General features: G+C 41.8%; 1 protein-coding gene across 7 annotated transcripts in view; it reads right to left on the reverse strand.

The window, feature by feature from the left end:
• The window catches only part of SGK3 (serum/glucocorticoid regulated kinase family member 3), a 74538-nt gene extending 60704 nt beyond the window's left edge, over positions 1 to 13834 (reverse strand). For 4 of the 7 annotated variants that reach the window (XM_056111001.1, XM_056110993.1, XM_056110999.1 and 1 more), the window contains exon 1: positions 13466 to 13566. The gene's annotated coding sequence lies outside the window, so the exon portion shown is untranslated. Of the gene's footprint in view, positions 1 to 13465; positions 13567 to 13705 lie in introns of those variants that run through there. The other 3 variants (XM_056110966.1, XM_056110985.1, XM_056110976.1) reach the window with 3 other exon arrangements.
• Positions 13835 to 16694: the final 2860 nt, after the last annotated feature.

Below are 16694 nucleotides of genomic sequence, written 5' to 3' on the forward strand. Positions count from 1 at the left end.
GGAAACTGTAGCCATTCATCAGGGAAGGCTCTGAAGAAAGACTGATTACTGGAACAGGAAAGGTATAATCATTCCAACAATTACTGGATATCACACCTCTGAAAAGACACTAGTTGCTGGAGATCTAAATTGTGGTCCACCAGTAAGAGTGTCCAACTCACATCAAGATTAGAGAGGAAAGCAGTTCTATTGTCTCACAGTGGATTCAAGACCAGAGACCCATTCTATGACAATATCCCTAGTCCTAGAATTTTCCTATCAATACACGTACATTTGCTCGAGTGGGCCCAGTAACGTCTCCACTGGAGACTTTGTTGTTACTGTGTCTGGCATATCAAATACTCTCGGTAGCGATGCCTGGCAAGCTACCGAGAGTATTCGATATGCCAGACACAGTAACAACAAAGTCTCCAATGGAGACGTTACTGGGCCTGCTCGAGCAAATCAACGATCAACACATACATAGTAGCAAATAGTCAAATCTCTCTGTCCTATGTAATAAAGGCTACCATGGAATAAAGAGCCTTGAAGAAGCCCCTGGAATTCCACCCTTCCCATTCCTATTCATAAATAAAATATAACTCAATACCACATCCCTGGTAAAAGCTCAGAAATCAGTATTATTATTAAAAAGTTGAAAGACACAAGGATGTTAATAATTCCTACTGTCTCTTTATTTAGCATGCCTGTTTACCTGGACCAAATCCAGAAAGAGCTCAGAGTCTGACTATGGATTACCATAAATGTAATCAGATGGCAATGCCAACACGGCTATGATATTAAATACAGTAATTTTTGCTTGGAAAAAATTGCATAATCACTGATAATCTGGTAAACAACTACTGCCAGTAAATGCTTTCTTTTCAACTGACACCAGCATGGACAATAAAAGGCAGCTTGCCATCAAGTGACAGGAATGGCAATACAGCTTCACTGTTTCACCTGAACTCCATGTCTGCATTGTCGCAATATTGTCTGGAAGGGTTTTAATAATATCAGCACCACACAGGTCACCACTGTGGTTCATCACTCTGATGATATTATGTGAACAGTGTCAGATGAACAAGAAAGAGCAAGCACTCAGAATGGCCTTTGAGGACATACACATAAGCCAGAGAATAATGGATGAAATCCATGACGGTTCAATCGATGGTTTCTATGACACTAGCAGTCTGAGGCAGGTTAGCTTGTTTAAAGTGAGGGAAATCACTGCATGTTGCATTTTATCTACTGAGATAGGGACAGAAAACTATTGCCGAGTTTCATCTTTGGGTATGGTATTCTGGCCCATTTATTAGCAACCCATGGGTCTGGGGCCTGACCCAGGAAGTAGATCTAGAGCTATCCTAACTCTCGAACTTATGCCTGTACACACTCAATAATATTGGAAATGACAAGGAAAACAGGGATGGGACATGTAGATTTTGATGAGCACCCTAAAAGAGTAAGAGTTGTGAGTTGCTACCTATCACCATCCACTTGGTTTCTGGCTTGCTAATAAGTCCAGGTAGAGAGATTAGATACCTGTGATGGGAAATGAAGAGACTTTGTAACAAAAGTGGCTCATCATGAAGACAGTATTGTCTGATCCACTGAATAATCATAAAACTAGACAGTACAGAACATTTCCCTTGCTGTGGTATAGCCAAGCTGAGAGCTAACTGAGCTCACGTGGAAGGTAAAAGTAAACTGTAGGTACAGCTACTTGCTATTGGTTTCTCTGGTCCCTGCTCCTTCCTTTGAGCTCTTTATCCATAGTGATGAGAGAACCTTATCACCAGTTAGCAGAGGAGAGAAAAGCCGTGCCTGTTGATGAATGGACATGCATGGGTACTGGTACTGGCTTGACTGATGAGATTGCTGCCCCATGCAGGGATGGTCCTATAGGAAGAGTGCTGAAGGAAAATGTTGCCAATGAGGATTCTGAGTCCTAAACATAGTCTTCTACCTGCAATCACAAAAGGCGCACAGCAAAGGAACCTCCTGGGCTAATGGAGGACTTGCCACTCAGGGACTTGGAAGGAACAAGGTCAGAAAATTGTTTTCAAAAGTAGAATGGGGAGAGAAAGGGAGGAGTGCAGAAGAAAATGGAAGAACTTTTCAATTAAGCACATACTGTGAAAATATCTTTGTTCTGTTTAAATGCTCACCAGAGATCAACCATTACAGAAAGTGTCCCAGCAATCAGTGATCAAGTTGGCCTTCAGTAAAGATGTCAATCAGCTTCTTGCTCCTTCTTTGTTCAACGAAACTATGACAAAGCAGCCAAGGCAGTGGAGGTGGACAGCAATATGGGCTCAACAATACGGCCTGCCTTTCACTAAGACTTGATCTATCTACTGCAGTGCTGAGTGGCCCACCTCAACAGCAAAGTTCTACACTGAGTCCCACTAGGGCCCTATCCAGTTGGATGAGACAGGACTGGGCAGGATTCTGTCCTCAGAGAAGCCAGATTTACCTTGTCTGCCTGAAATGCCTTGTCGACAACCACCATTCCTGGTTACAGTGTATCTAATTCACTGCTAGAGAATCTTCCACAATATCAATCACAGAGGTACACATGTGGGGCAAAGAAGTGTCAATTCATTCATAACCACAGAATTCACGAAGTTTTACCAAATACCACACATCCTTTCACCTAAAAGCAGCTGTTGACAGAACAGTGAAATGGCTATAAAGGGATTAGATATGACACACGCTAGGCGCCATTCCCTGGAGCTGGTCTGTAAGACGTGGTTTATGTGCTATACCAGCAGCCAACATATTGTGCCATTCTCACAGAGACAGAAAAAATGTGCAAAAGTCCAACAGAGATCACGTTAGTTTGCCTCATTTAATAAAGGGGGGGGGGCAAAAAAGAAAAGAGGCTAAAATCTTGTTGGAAATGAAAGCCTTACTGTGCATGCACCCAACCTGGGTTCAATCCCCGGTGTTCCATATGGTCCTTGGAGCACCACCAGGAGCAATTCCTGAGTGCAGAGCCAGGAGTAAGCCCTGAGCATTGCTGGGTGTGACTCAAAAACTTAAAAACTAAAGCAATTTATTTCACTTTTTTTTTTCCTTTTTGGTTAAGGGACACATCAGCTGGTGCTCAGATTTTACTCCTGGCCCTGTACTCAAGGGTCACTTCTGGTGGGGCTCAGAGGACACATCAAACCCAGGTAAGCCATGTGCAAGGTAAGCACCCTGTCTACTCTACTATCAGTGCAGCCCTAGATTTAAATTCTGCTAAATCATCTTCTGGCTAGGTAGTCCAAAGAAGAAACAATACAAGAAAGAGACAAAGACTGATATAAGAACCCCCACAATTTGGGGAGAAAGAAAACAAAATGCTTAAGTAATTTATATTGAAATTAAAATGGGAACTTTGGAGCAAGTTCATGGGTATACAGGGCTTAATCAAAGGAGGAATAAGCAAAGATGCTATCTTCATTTTCCTGGAAAGTCAGAAGGTAATATTATATATTAGTTCCCAGGGACAGGAGTCTTGCTATTGGTATATTACATAGATTACATAGCTCTAATCAGATCAATTTCAGTTCTAACCCAGCACAGAAGAACATTAACTTCGAGCTAGTGAATTGACTGAGGCAAGAACAAAAAAAAGAGGAAAAAGTGGACCAGAGGACTTGCAGAGTTTACGAGGCCAGTAATTTGCAAGGATTAATATTATATTAGAAACATTTGAAGAACATTTTTGGCTGTCACAACTTGGGGGATTGCTAGTGGCTATATATTAAGGATGAGGCTTCCTATAATGCAAAAGCCTGATACCAAAAAATTATCTGGACCAAAATATCAACAATACTGAGGAACAATTTTTTTTAGTACAAATGCAGTGTTTGAAGGGCTCATGTCTAACATATGCCTTAACCCTCACAGCTACCACAAAGTCTAGAATATAGGTAGCCGGTAACATGGTCATTAGGTCACAAGGTCACAAGGTCAGATGGCTGTGGGTGGCAACACTGTGACAGGAGCTCAGCTTGAGCCCCAGAGTCCAGCACACCAACAACGTTCCTCGATTTCCTACGGCACTGATGCATGCATCCTCCTTTAAACCATCTCTGGAAATACAGAGGAAAAAACAAGTGTATTGGGTGTCCATTTTAGTGGTCATGTTATGGAAAGCAAACCACAAACAGGGAAAGCATCTTTCTGGGGCGCCTTTAGGAGGGTCAGGTCTGTGCAGCTGTTATGTGAAGCTCATCTTCTTGAAAACCCCCAAGGCAACATGGAACCAAGCTCATGGACAGAGCAGGCTCCATGGGCAAGTCTGATCACAGGACAACCTAGGGCTAAATTATAAATTATAAAAAAGAACACAAGAAAACAGATTACCAGAGGAGACACATTTTTTCAGAAGAGGAGGGTCCAGAGAATTGGTTCAAAGGGCCAAAGGACATGCTATGCATGTGCAAACCCCAGGTTCAATCCCCAGCACTGCACAGTTCCTAGAACAACCAGGAATAGCCCCAAACACCAATGTGTGCACCTTCTGAAAAGAGGAATTTGCCTTTCCAAAAGGGGATTGATAGATTTTTTAATTGTTGAGGGTACTGTACAAAGTAGAAACAAACATGAAAGTTCATAATAGAAAATGAAACATGTCCAGGCAACTATATTGGGAAACACTGCTTAAAGAAAATTGATATTAAGGCAATTTTTTTTTTTTTTGCTTTTTGGGTTATACCTGGCAATGTACAGGGGTTACTCCTGGCTCTGCACTCAGGAATTACTCCTGGCCGTGCTCAGGGGACCATATGGGATGCTGGGAATCAAACCCAGGTTGGCCGAGTGCAAGGCAAATGCCCTCCCCGCAGTGCTATTGCTATTAAGGCAATATTTAAAATTGAGATAAGTTTACAACAATATATACGCTTCTGATACAGTATTCATCTCAATAAAAAGTATTTGTGTTTCCCATTCGTCTTTTTCCTTCATCATTGTACTCTCCTTTTTGCCCATTAAACGATTCTTTTTGCCCATTATATGCAATTATTATATTGAATATTTTAAATCTTTGTTTCAGAGAATCTAAATATTTTTAATAAGGTCAAGAGTCTTTAGCTTTCACCTTTAAAGTATAAGCAAAAGGGCTAAGGATGAAATACACTGTATCTCACATGTGAGGCCTGAGTTTAATCATGGGCTCTGCACAAAGTAAAAACAAAAATATAAGCAGAAAGTTTCTGAATACATTTCCTTCATATATCATGAAGATCACCAAGCATTGATAAGTGAACCCTACCCACATTATAGTGCATAGGTATAAGTATCAGTATCCACCCTTAGCTAATAAGACAGAGAAAGGTATCAGTGACTGACACCAAGAAACAACGGGAAATTAAGAACAAGCCTGTTCTAAAAAGAGGGAATTAGACCTGTAAAATCCACAAGTGTTTTTTCAGTAGGGGGATGGAAATGGGCATCAGGTATTTGGGAACAATGTTCCCCAAAGAGGAAGCTAACTGAGCTGGTCATAGAAGAGACAAAGAAAATCCACACAGACCCTGGAGTTGGCACGGAGACTGATCTGGCTAATAGAGACTGACCCAGAAAACAAGAAAAGGAATTGGGGAGTGAGGCAAGGGGCAGAAATTATCCTTGAGAAAGGAAAAAGCCAAATGGTTGGTCTTGGGGGCTGGAGCCACAGTATAACAGGTAGGTAGGGGGTTTGCCTTGCACTGGTGGACTTCACTTTCATCCTCCACATCCCATATGGTCCCCCCAAGCCCACCAGGAGTGATCCCTGAGCACAGAGCCAGGAGTAAGTCCTGAGCACCAAATGACTGCTGGGTCTGGCCCAAAATTCAACAAACAAAAAAGGTTGGGTTTTGTTTTAAACTACACTAAAAGTACCTACCTTAGATATTCTTACCCCAAACTAGTTACTTTATTGAAAGTCTGTTGGAATTATATATAATTGTATCTGTTACTTCCACCTCTTACAGAAAGAGCTCCAAAAATATCAAATATGTTTCAACAGAAACAAAGCACATCTTTGTCCCATCTGTAAATTGCAGAAGAGATTAAAAAAAAAAAAAAAACCCTAACAGGATCTGCCAAGGGAAGATGCTCGGTAACCTCCCTCCCACCCATCACATGATGAATTAGTTACAACTTTTCCTGTTTTCCTTCCTTACTAATATATCCTTCCTCTTATTCCTACCCCACCCCATCTTTCTGTAATCATAAAGCAGTCCTAGTTTTTCCTAAATGTATTATCTTTTGAGATACTTTTCATAAAATCCTGATTCTTGATGAAAGTGATATAGTAATTGAAATGTGCAAAACAGACACAATCTAGAACAATCTGCATCTAACGTTTTCATAAAGTACCAAAAACCTCAGCAAAAGCTCTGAGAATCTGTGGTTCCCAAAATCCAGCTCCATTTTAATTACAGACATTTAAGGGAAAGACTGAGGGTGGAGACAGAAGTGAATGCTGACAATCTTTTGCTTTCCAATAATACAATCAATATTATCATCATAAAAAGGAAGATTCTAAACTTGCTCCAACTGATAACACTCCCTGCTGGCTCCGGACCTCAGGCATAGGGTTGAGTTGTGCTCAACCCTTTTCAACCTCCCAAGGTCACAGGTTTAGGATTTTGATACAAAATGCCCTCCCTGAACCCAGTTTCCCAATCTTTTCCAATGAGACACACATTTCTGAGATCTCTTTCAGGCTGAGGTAAATACAGAAGAACTCTTCCTCTAAGACTGTGATCACCGACAGAATGATGAGCTGGCAAGCAGATGGATGATTATGTGAGGGGCGAGAAGCATTATGAGTGAATTCTCACAGAACCAGCAGTGGTAAAATACTGGCGGCTCTGGGAAGTCTTCCGGGAGCCTCAGAAGTTGGAGAGAATCCAAACTAAGGAGCATCACGTAAACAAATAAGCCCTACTCCACAACATTAACTCATATCAACTCAAATCACCAACTAAAATCCAAATCTCCCAGTCTGGTATCTCTGCTTTCATCCCAACCCCCCTTCCTATCCATTCCTCCCACAGTTTCCACTGTTTTTAATCAATACAAGATTGAGAATTTAAATCCTTTCCTTAACCCCCTTTGCAAGACCTGCCACTGCCCTCAGAACAAAATACACAATTTTTGCTGACAACCTGCAACCAACCACATGACCTAACCTTTTTCTGCCTCTCCAGCTAGAGTACACCAGAGCCCTTTGCTCAGATGTAACTCCCTCCCACAGGTCTTCACACCACCCTAACTACAATGCTCCTTCCTCTAATTCACCTTCAGTCATCACCTTTCAGAGTTAGTATTTATTAACATCAATGACTGCATTAAATGGTTCATTAAGAACCTCCAGGCTTGGGGGCTGGCGAGATAGCTCGGGGCAGGACATCCTATATGGAGCACTTTTGAGTGTAGAACCAGGAGTTGCCCCTTGGGCATGGCTGGGTGTGGCCCCAAAACAAACAAACAAACAAAAAAAAACTTCAGAGACTAGAACACAGAAACACACAGAAAAGTCAGGGTCTGCCACTTAGCAGAACCCCAGGCACATTTGTCTCCCTTATTAATCCAAATATCAAGTGGAGGGGCTGGAGTGATAGCACAGGTAGGGCATTTGCCTTGCAGCGGCCAACCCGGGTTCGATTCCCAGCATACCATATGGTCCCCTTAGCACCGCCAGGGATGATTCCTGAGTGCAGAGCCAGGAGTAACCCCTGAGCCTCACCGGGTGTGACCCAAAATAAATAAATAAATAAATAAATAAATATCAAGTGGAGAGAGGAGCCTGGGAATTTCAATTTTGACAAAGTGTGCATGTAAACGGTATCTTCAGATTAGCGACTGCCTTGCTATTCTTTTTTAATTTCCTTTCAAAGTGGACTAGCATTGATATGCCACACTTAGCTCTTCAATTGCATGTTTACCGGGCCACAACTACAACCTCGCTCACTTCTTTTGCCAATCTCCTGAATCATCAATTTCTTTCTCATTACCATATTAAGCCTAATGTTAAATGCCACACTATCTTAATAAAATCCTCCCTAAAAATATAGGCTTACTTAATACTAACATAGTGCTTACCAAGTGCTCGGATATGAAATCAGTCTGTGCCTGAACTTTTATTATTTGTATGAGTGTTCCCATCTGATATAACATCCTTAGTAATGGCTTTTTAAAGAAAAGAAGAACTCAGTGTAAACACAGATGCTTATACACTGTGATAAAGGAAACATTACTCCAAAGCAAATATTTCCTTTCAAGATTTTTCTTCTGACAGTGAAACCTTACTGGTTAGCACATCAGAAGAAATTTTTTGAAGGTTAAACATTACAATCAATTACATATTTAAATTATAGTACAATTTAAACAAATTATGGCACACATTAGCTTCAAATCCTTACATTAGCTGTGTTAGTATAGCCTTTCTAGTCAGCTAATCTTGTGTTAGCTATAGCACTTGTAAAGATAATATGCAAAATTTTAACTTCAAGTTCTAACATTTCAAAAATTAGGACTTCACTATATCATTTCCCCTCAAAATTATTTTCTGTCACAGGGTTAGGGCACAGGCTAGCATGAAGGAGCCCCGGATCTGCACTGGTACCTCAATCCCTTTTGCTACCATTACTCCCAACACCAGCAAGTACCTGAGCACAGCCAAGTAGTTTGGGCCCTAAAACCAAAATCAACTTAAAACTAAACAGTGAACAAAAAAATGATCTTTCCAATCAACAGAAACTGCAACTTTACCTCAAAAATTTTAAGTTAAGTTTAGACTATACTTGTAAGTAGACAATACCTCAAAATCAAGATAAAAAAAAAAGTTAAGCTATAGTATAGGGAAACCCTAGCTGAAGTTTGGGAGGCAAGGGGGGAAATAAAAACTTAAGCTTAGATGATATAAACATCTACTCAAGTTTTGGAAGCAAATAAAATTTATTAGGAAAAAATAAAGCAAAATAAAAACATTCACTCAATTGCAAAGATACGTTTGTAAGAAAATGAAGTAAAATATATTAAATCAAATGCCGATAGCAAATATAAAACCATAACCTTCAACAAATTCTAACATTTTATATCTTCTACCTTCTCTGAATAACTAAAACTGATGACATTTATCTTCTCCACATAGCCAGCAAAATTATGAGCTATTAACTTTTTTTCTACCTCAAGCAATGAAGGAAGGGAAATTACTTTCTACAGATCAGAAAGGGGAAAAGAATCACTTCCATTCACCTTAGAAAACAAAGTAGGGAAAGAGTGAAAGAAACATAAACAAAATAGTTAAGAATAAAAACCAGTAAGAAAATCCAAAGCTACTAATGTTGAAGAGCTGGAGAGATAGCATAATGGGTAGGGCGTTTGCCTTGTACATGTCTGACCTGAGTTCGATTCCTCTGTCCCTCTCAGAGAGTCCGGCAAGCTAAAGTATCCTGCCTGCATGGCAGAGCCTGGCAACCTACCCCTGACCTATTTGATATGCCAAAAACAGTAACAAGTTTCACAATGGAGATGTTACTGGTGCCCGCTCAAGCAAATTGATGAACAGTGGGAGGACAGTGCTACACTGCTAACGGATGTTAAAACATAAAGTCTATTCTGTGATAATGGTTTCCTGAATAAAATTAGTGTTACTTTGTGTATTGTTATTTTCCGCCTGTTCATTTCTTTGGATACTGGGTAAATTGTCCCACCTTTGTCCATTCCCTTTTATGAATCCAGATTTCAGAATCTCCAGCTCTATATTTTTTCATTTAGTACTGAGTTCCTCTGACTTAACTGCATTACTGCAGGAATGATTTTGTTTGTGTGGGAGCCACTGGCAGTGCTCAGGGATTACTCTCAGAGTTTATTCTGGCTCTGTGTTCAGGAATTACTGCTGGCAGGGTTTGGGACCACATAGGGAGCCGGAGATAGAATCCAGGTCAGCCATGTGCATGGCTTGCTTACTCACTGCACTATCTCTCCAGTTCTTAAAAATGATTAGTAAGGTTCAATATCAAGGACTGAAAGACCTATTAAGTTTACTTTTATTTTTTTTTAAGGTTAAGTCGATGATATCTTATTTTTTCTTAAAAAGTAGCCCAGGGCTTGGGGGGGAGGGGCTGGAGCCATAGCACAGCAGGTAGGGTGCTTGCCTTGCACGTGGCTGACCAGGTTCAATTTCCAGCATCCCAAATGGTCGCCCAAGCACCACCAGGAGTAATTCGTGAGTGCATGAGCCAGGAGTAACCCCTCTGCAACGCTGGGTGTTACCCAAGAAGAAAAAAAAAAAAGTAGCCCTAGGTCTAATCCCTTGCACCACAAAAAGAAAGAAAAAGAAAATGAAAAATAAAAAGGAAGTTGGGGGGAGGGGGGACCCACACGACTGACTGACAATAGAAAGCTGGATTGCAATGCAGGTGTGAGGTCCTGAGTCTGATTCCCATCACCACATGGTCCCCTAAGCACCGACCTGAAAGTAGTACCCCAGCACCCTGGTTAGGCCCAAAATAACTACACCATGAGTTTCTTGTCCCCAGGAGCTTCACTGTCCAATGCCCTCCCAATGTTCATCGATTTGCCATTGTTCATCGATTTGTTCGAGTGGGCACCAGTAAAGTCTCCATTGTGAGACTTGCTGTTACTGTTTTTGGCATATCGAATATGCCACAGGTAGCTTGCCAGGCTCTGCCACGCAGGCAGGATACTCTCGGTAGTTGCCGGGATCTCTGAGAGGGACAGAGGAATCGAACCTGGGTCAGCAGCGTGCAAGGCAAATGCCCCACCCACTGTGCTATTGCTCCAGGTGCTTCACACATAACAATAATGCTCGAATAACTCAATTCAGAATAGACTGAACTATTTTCTAGAATTCAGGGAAAGAAGAGGAAAAATAACTTTCCAACTAAAGATAACTAGGTATTTGGAGTGGTGGTGCCATGTGGCTGGAAACAGCAGGCCAAAATGTCCTCAGAATAAACAGTGAAAGGTAATTAGTTTTGTCTGAATTTCTGCCCACATAGGGAAAAGGAAAAGGACATTAATAAAAACAGAAAGAAAAAATTACTAGGCAACATTTACCTTGAACTTAAAGCTTCCCATATAGGGCATTCCCATTAAGTCTTATTTTACTCTCACATTTAAATATAAGCATGCATTGTAATCACTTTACCTATGAAATCACTATGTAAGAAACACAGACTGCAAAAGTGGTTTTAAGATCATGTAAGAAAACTCTGAGAGCAAGGCTTCTTGTTCTGGATTTCATTCTGCAAATGAGAATATGAAAGCATCTGAAAGGGAGCATGTGGGGCTGTGGGTGGAAAGGAGGGAAAGAAATGAAAGAAAGCCTCAAGAAAAGGGGCTTAGCAACAAAACGGTTCAGCAGACTTGCAAAATTGACATGAGAATTGTCAGTAGTTACTTGCAAGCCTGGTACAAGGCAGAAGGAAGGATTAACTCTGTCTCAAGGTTTAAAACTCAATAACCAGGAAAAATAAATAGAAATGTGGGGTGGGGAGAACAGCACTAAGCGATGATCAATCTGGCTTAAGGAATTACCAGCCCTAGCTGAAAATGTGTGCGTAATACACATTTAAGATATTCTCATGCCAGATATTGTTTCCAGGCACTTAGGATACAGCACTGAATACAACTAGTAAGTATTGCTGCCCTATGAATCTCACCCTCTATTATGGACCATAGATAGTGATAAGTAAATAAAGAAATACGGAAGAGTGGGGTTGTATGGAATTTTAATTAGAAGGTACTGAGTAAGATGAAAATATCTGAATAAATACCTAGAGGGGAGGGAGGGAGCTACACACAGAGCCAATATTCAGTAAGAGGAGTCAGCAACTAACAGTATCTGCAAATAATTTCAGTCTAGGATGCTTTTGAAGTTAGCATCAATTGCTGCATATCTCTTTGGTGACCTGGTCCTATTTCCGTAGACTAGCATTCAGCATTCCACTTCCTAACAACATCCTACCCAATCAAGAAAACTTGACCAATAACAGTGATAATAAACTGCCTAGTAAGTCAATTTGTTTATACTGGCTATTTATGTGCCCTACATGGGAGAAAGGATTGCATTTTAAAACAACAAAACCAAAGCACTGTTAGAACATGTTTGTACAAAGCTTAAAAAGACAATCATCTTGTTCTCAAAGCAATCATTGATGTAGCAACTCTGAGACTTGTGATTTAAATCAAAGGTGCTGAAGAATGATTATGAATCATGCAATTAAGCTACCAAGCAGGATGTTGCTGAGAAGAAAAAAAAATTCACAGCTCCATAAAACTGTCAAAAATAAAAATAGTACTATTATAAAACGAAAAGCAATATCATCCTTTGATTTTATAATCTGTTGCTCAGCAGAACTGAAGTCTAAGTGCTGTCATTTATTGTTTTTGAGTCTTTCAGACTCGTTCTTAACTATAAACAGCAACTGGTTTGATATTTCAGATTCCTTTCAAGTGGCAAGTTATGGTTCCTATAACATTTATTTATGTGTGGCTTAGCTAGTTTTTGAAATGATACAAATAAGCACCACCCCAAAACAGGATAACCTGAAAGTTCTGTATAAAGTGATATGGGACCACAGAGACAGAAGAGCACGTGCTTTGCATGCTCCAGATTCCAGGGTTCAATACCTGGGCACCTCATGGTCTGCAGGAGTGCCTCATCACCACGAAATACAGTGATATGAACTTCTTTTACAAGTATTAAGCTTTAAAATGCCACACTCTAAAGTTATTTTTTATTTTGGGGGGGGAGGGAGAAAGAGAGGTGTTTTTCAAAACAAACTTCAAGACGCTGAGATTTCAGTGCCATTTGAGTGATCTGATTTGGAACAAGGTTACAAATCGTATTAAGATTAAACCTGCTAGAAAAAAAGCAGTGAAACCTTTTCTGGCAAAACGCACTCCTTGAAAACTGTTCCAGAGGTACTAAGAATTTCTAGCAAGAGTCCTACAAGAAAGGTTTTCCAGCGGTCCAACTCTGAAGTCTAATAAACAGGTCATTATTCAAATAATCAGCATTCAGCGTAATTTTTTTAAAAAGAAAAGTCAATGTTATTGTGCACGATAGGCCAATCACTTAAATATTGATAGATTTACAACAATGCTATGAAGATCAAATTATCATCACCTCCATTTTACAAAGGCAGAAAGTAGGGTATGGAGAAATCAACCAAGTTTAAAGTTAATAAATAAATAGATTCAAACCCAGGCACCGTGCCTTCAAAACCTCGGCGCTTCACCTTCACGACACACCGCCTGTGTAAACCCTGGTATCCTTGTCTAAATAGCAGAACCCCTGCCAGTCGTACCCTTGCTGAAAAACGAAATAACACGAAGCCAAAATAAAGCTGCACCGCAAGTGCACTATCGAGTTTCTCCTACAGTCATGAATCACCAACTAGAAACATTATTTTGAAGATTTTTTAAAAAATGTTTTTTTTTCCTTTTCTATGCTCTACAGTACCTGAGCTTCCCCGAGACTCGGGCAGCGTGCGTGGGGCAGCGCGAACGCTTCCCGTCTGGAAGCTGGAGGCGAGAACGAGCTGCCGCGCCGGAGACCGACCGCCTCGCTCGCTCCCTCCAGCGGGGCGTCCTCCCGCGCCCGGAGTGGCGCTACGGCCCGCCCGGCCGCCGCTCACCTGCCCGGCGCGCGCGCACACGCTCCGCCCGCCGGCTCCGCGCGGCGCCGGGACCCCTCCCGCACTCACCTCGGGGGAGCCGCGCCCGGCGCGTGGCGAGCGGGAATCGCCGCGGCCGCAGCTGCGCCACTCCCGGCCGGGCTCCGAGCCACGCCTCCCGCCCACGGCGGCGCCCGCGGCGCTCCAGCCGCGGCCTGACCGCCCGGCCCCGCTCCCACCACTCAGCGGCGCCGTCTCCGCCCCCGGCCCCGCCCACAGCCCGGCGGGGGGCGGGGGGAACTCCGCTCACGCCTCTCAGTCCCCCGCGCGGAATTGCGGCCGCGGGGGCGTCCCCAGAAGCCTAAATAAAGGTGCGGGTGCGTAACCCGAAGGGAGAACACTGGCCGACATGAGGGGCTTCAAGAGACGATCGCGGGAGAAGACGAAGAAGCTCGGGCAGGGGGAAAGGACGCGCTCTCCCCCGGTTCCAGCTAAGGTGACACCTCCTCCGAGTTCACTTTTCCACGGCGCTGGCGTAATCTTAGTCTCCCTCTGACAGGGTAGGGGTCACACGAGTTCAGCGATTCATGTGTTTGAGAAGTCGTAGGGAACTGAGGAGTAGAGAAAGGAAGTCAGAGTTCCCTTTACTGAGTTCCAGCACACATCCTCCTTCCTCAATTGAAAAATTACCGAAATGACTCCAAGCAAGAAGCCTCCTCATCCCAGACTTAACATTAACCACTCATGTCCTTGCCCCAGCGCCCAAACAGATCAGGCACTTTCCAAGAGAACAGATACCACTACACCAAAGTCGGGTTTGGCATTAAAACCTATAGTGACTACTAGAAGATTTGCAATTCATGTACAGATAAGCAAGAGCTATGATAGGGCCCTTTTAAAAATAAATAAGCGGAAATTATTTAAATTGTTGATTTATTTGATTATGGAAAGTAGAAACCGATTTGAGGAATCAAGTCCAAACCTAACAGGATTGTGGTTGGGAAACACAACATTCATTTTGTTAACAAGCAGAACAGAAGAACTAGCCTCCTGGTGTGCCGTTCAGGGAAGTCACAGTCTCTGCACTGCACTGTAGCACTATCCTCCCGTTGTTCATCGATTTGCTTGATTTGGCCCAGTAACGTCTCCATTGTGAGACTTGCTGTTACTGTGTTTGGCATATTGAATACATCACGGTTAGCTTGCCAGGCTTTGCCATGGGCGAGATACTCTCAGCAGCTTGCCAGGTTCTCCAAGAGTGGCGGAGGAATCGAACCCTGCTCGGCTGGGCTGGCTGTGCAAGGCAAGCGCCCTACCTCTGTGCTATTGCTCCAGACCCACAGTCTCTGATGCTCTCAATTTCCTTATCTCTAAAATTAACAGATGAGACCAGGTGACAACAACCTCCTGACCTCTAATTTCCTTTCCATACTTATTCCATCCAGTTGCCTTCAACAGTTAAGGGAGAGGACCACAGGGAAAGCACTGTCCAGTCTCACACACACAAATGAGAAGTCACAAAGAGGCTCAGGACTCTGGAATCACTTCATTCAAGCTCTCCTTTCTAACTTTTCTGTAACACTCTTGTACTGGCACAAACTCTTCTCTCTGAGTGCTGGGCTTTCTCCAAGGCAGTTTCTTCAATGATCTTTTCAGTTTCATTGTTTGTGAGTTTGCACTCTGTGTAAAGTACAAATTCAAAGAACTCAGGATTGTTGTCTGACCCCCACCTACTTTTTCTAGCTAATCTCCAGGGTTTTCAGGGTTCATATCTGTCTCACAGCCTGCCTCTTCATTTCACAGTATCAATATCCTACAGCGATCAACGGGAGGGCCTTTACCTTTTACCTTTACCTTAATATCCTACAGCGCAGCTACTGAATATGTGTAGCCCCTGCTTCATGGCTTAAAGGTTCTCTTCTCAGTCTTATTTGTTCTGGTACAATAGCTCAAATAAGATACCCTCTGCAGAACAAAATACAATAAGGATTTTTATCACCAAACTCAGTATTACTAAGGCTATCCTTTTTTTATTTCTGTGCTTATCTCTAATACTAGATTGTAAGTGACTTACTGTATGTCTCTGAACCCCAGACAATTCAGAAAGAAAAACTTATTTTCAAACCTTAAAAGCCTAAAAGAAATTATATGGTCATATAATTAGATATTCAGATTATCTATAAACAAGATATGCCTTTTTCACCCCTGAAGTAATGTTTCTCCATGTTGAGCAAAGTTTTGGTGAATAAAATATTTGCCGGATAAAAAAAGAATGTGAGAATAAGTCACTGTTAAATAAAGCTATTTTGAAGACTAAATCTTGATATACATATAAGTACATTAAAAACATTTTGCTATTTATTGTTACCATATTGCCCAAACAAGTGATATAATAAGTGCTTAAAAATAAATTATTGAGGTTGGAGAAATATTATAGCGGTAAGGCACTTGCCTTCCATTTAGCTAACTCTGGGTTTGATCCCCTGTATCACATTTGGTTCCCTGAGCACTGCTAAGTGACTCACTAAGCAGAAAGAAGGCATAAGCCCTGAACACCACCAGGGGTAGTCCAAAACAGAAAGAAAAATAAAAGGTATGCATCTGTGATTATTTTCAACTTTCCTTAAGCCCTCTGTCCTTTGCTGTTCCCCTTCTATTTTCAAATAAATTCTCAAGAATAAAATAAACAAGAGTTACACAGCTCTTCTTGGAGTTGGTCTAGAAGGCTTTTAATATTCCAGAAACAAATTTTCAAGCACAGTACACTGCCTAAGTTAGGGGGCCCGATACACTATTAGGATCTTGACAGAGTAAATTTTCCTTGACTGCAACCTTACCCAGATGACACAAATAGAAGCAAAACCCAGTTTACAGAGAGACTACCCAGAAGAGTGAAAACTGATTTGCAATCTATCAATGGCTCCTTGTGTTTTCAAAAACGTCACTGGCACATTTAAGGGAGGCCCCACAGCTCTGAAGTCTGGCCCAAATAATTTATAAACCACTAGTCACAGCAAACCTTTATAATATTCTGGAGACTTAAGAAGTATTAAATAGGCAGACTAAACAACAGTT

This window comes from Sorex fumeus, unplaced genomic scaffold (assembly GCF_029834395.1).
Source record: "Sorex fumeus unplaced genomic scaffold, SorFum_2.1 ptg000002l, whole genome shotgun sequence".
Classification (NCBI taxonomy): Eukaryota; Metazoa; Chordata; class Mammalia; order Eulipotyphla; family Soricidae; genus Sorex; species Sorex fumeus.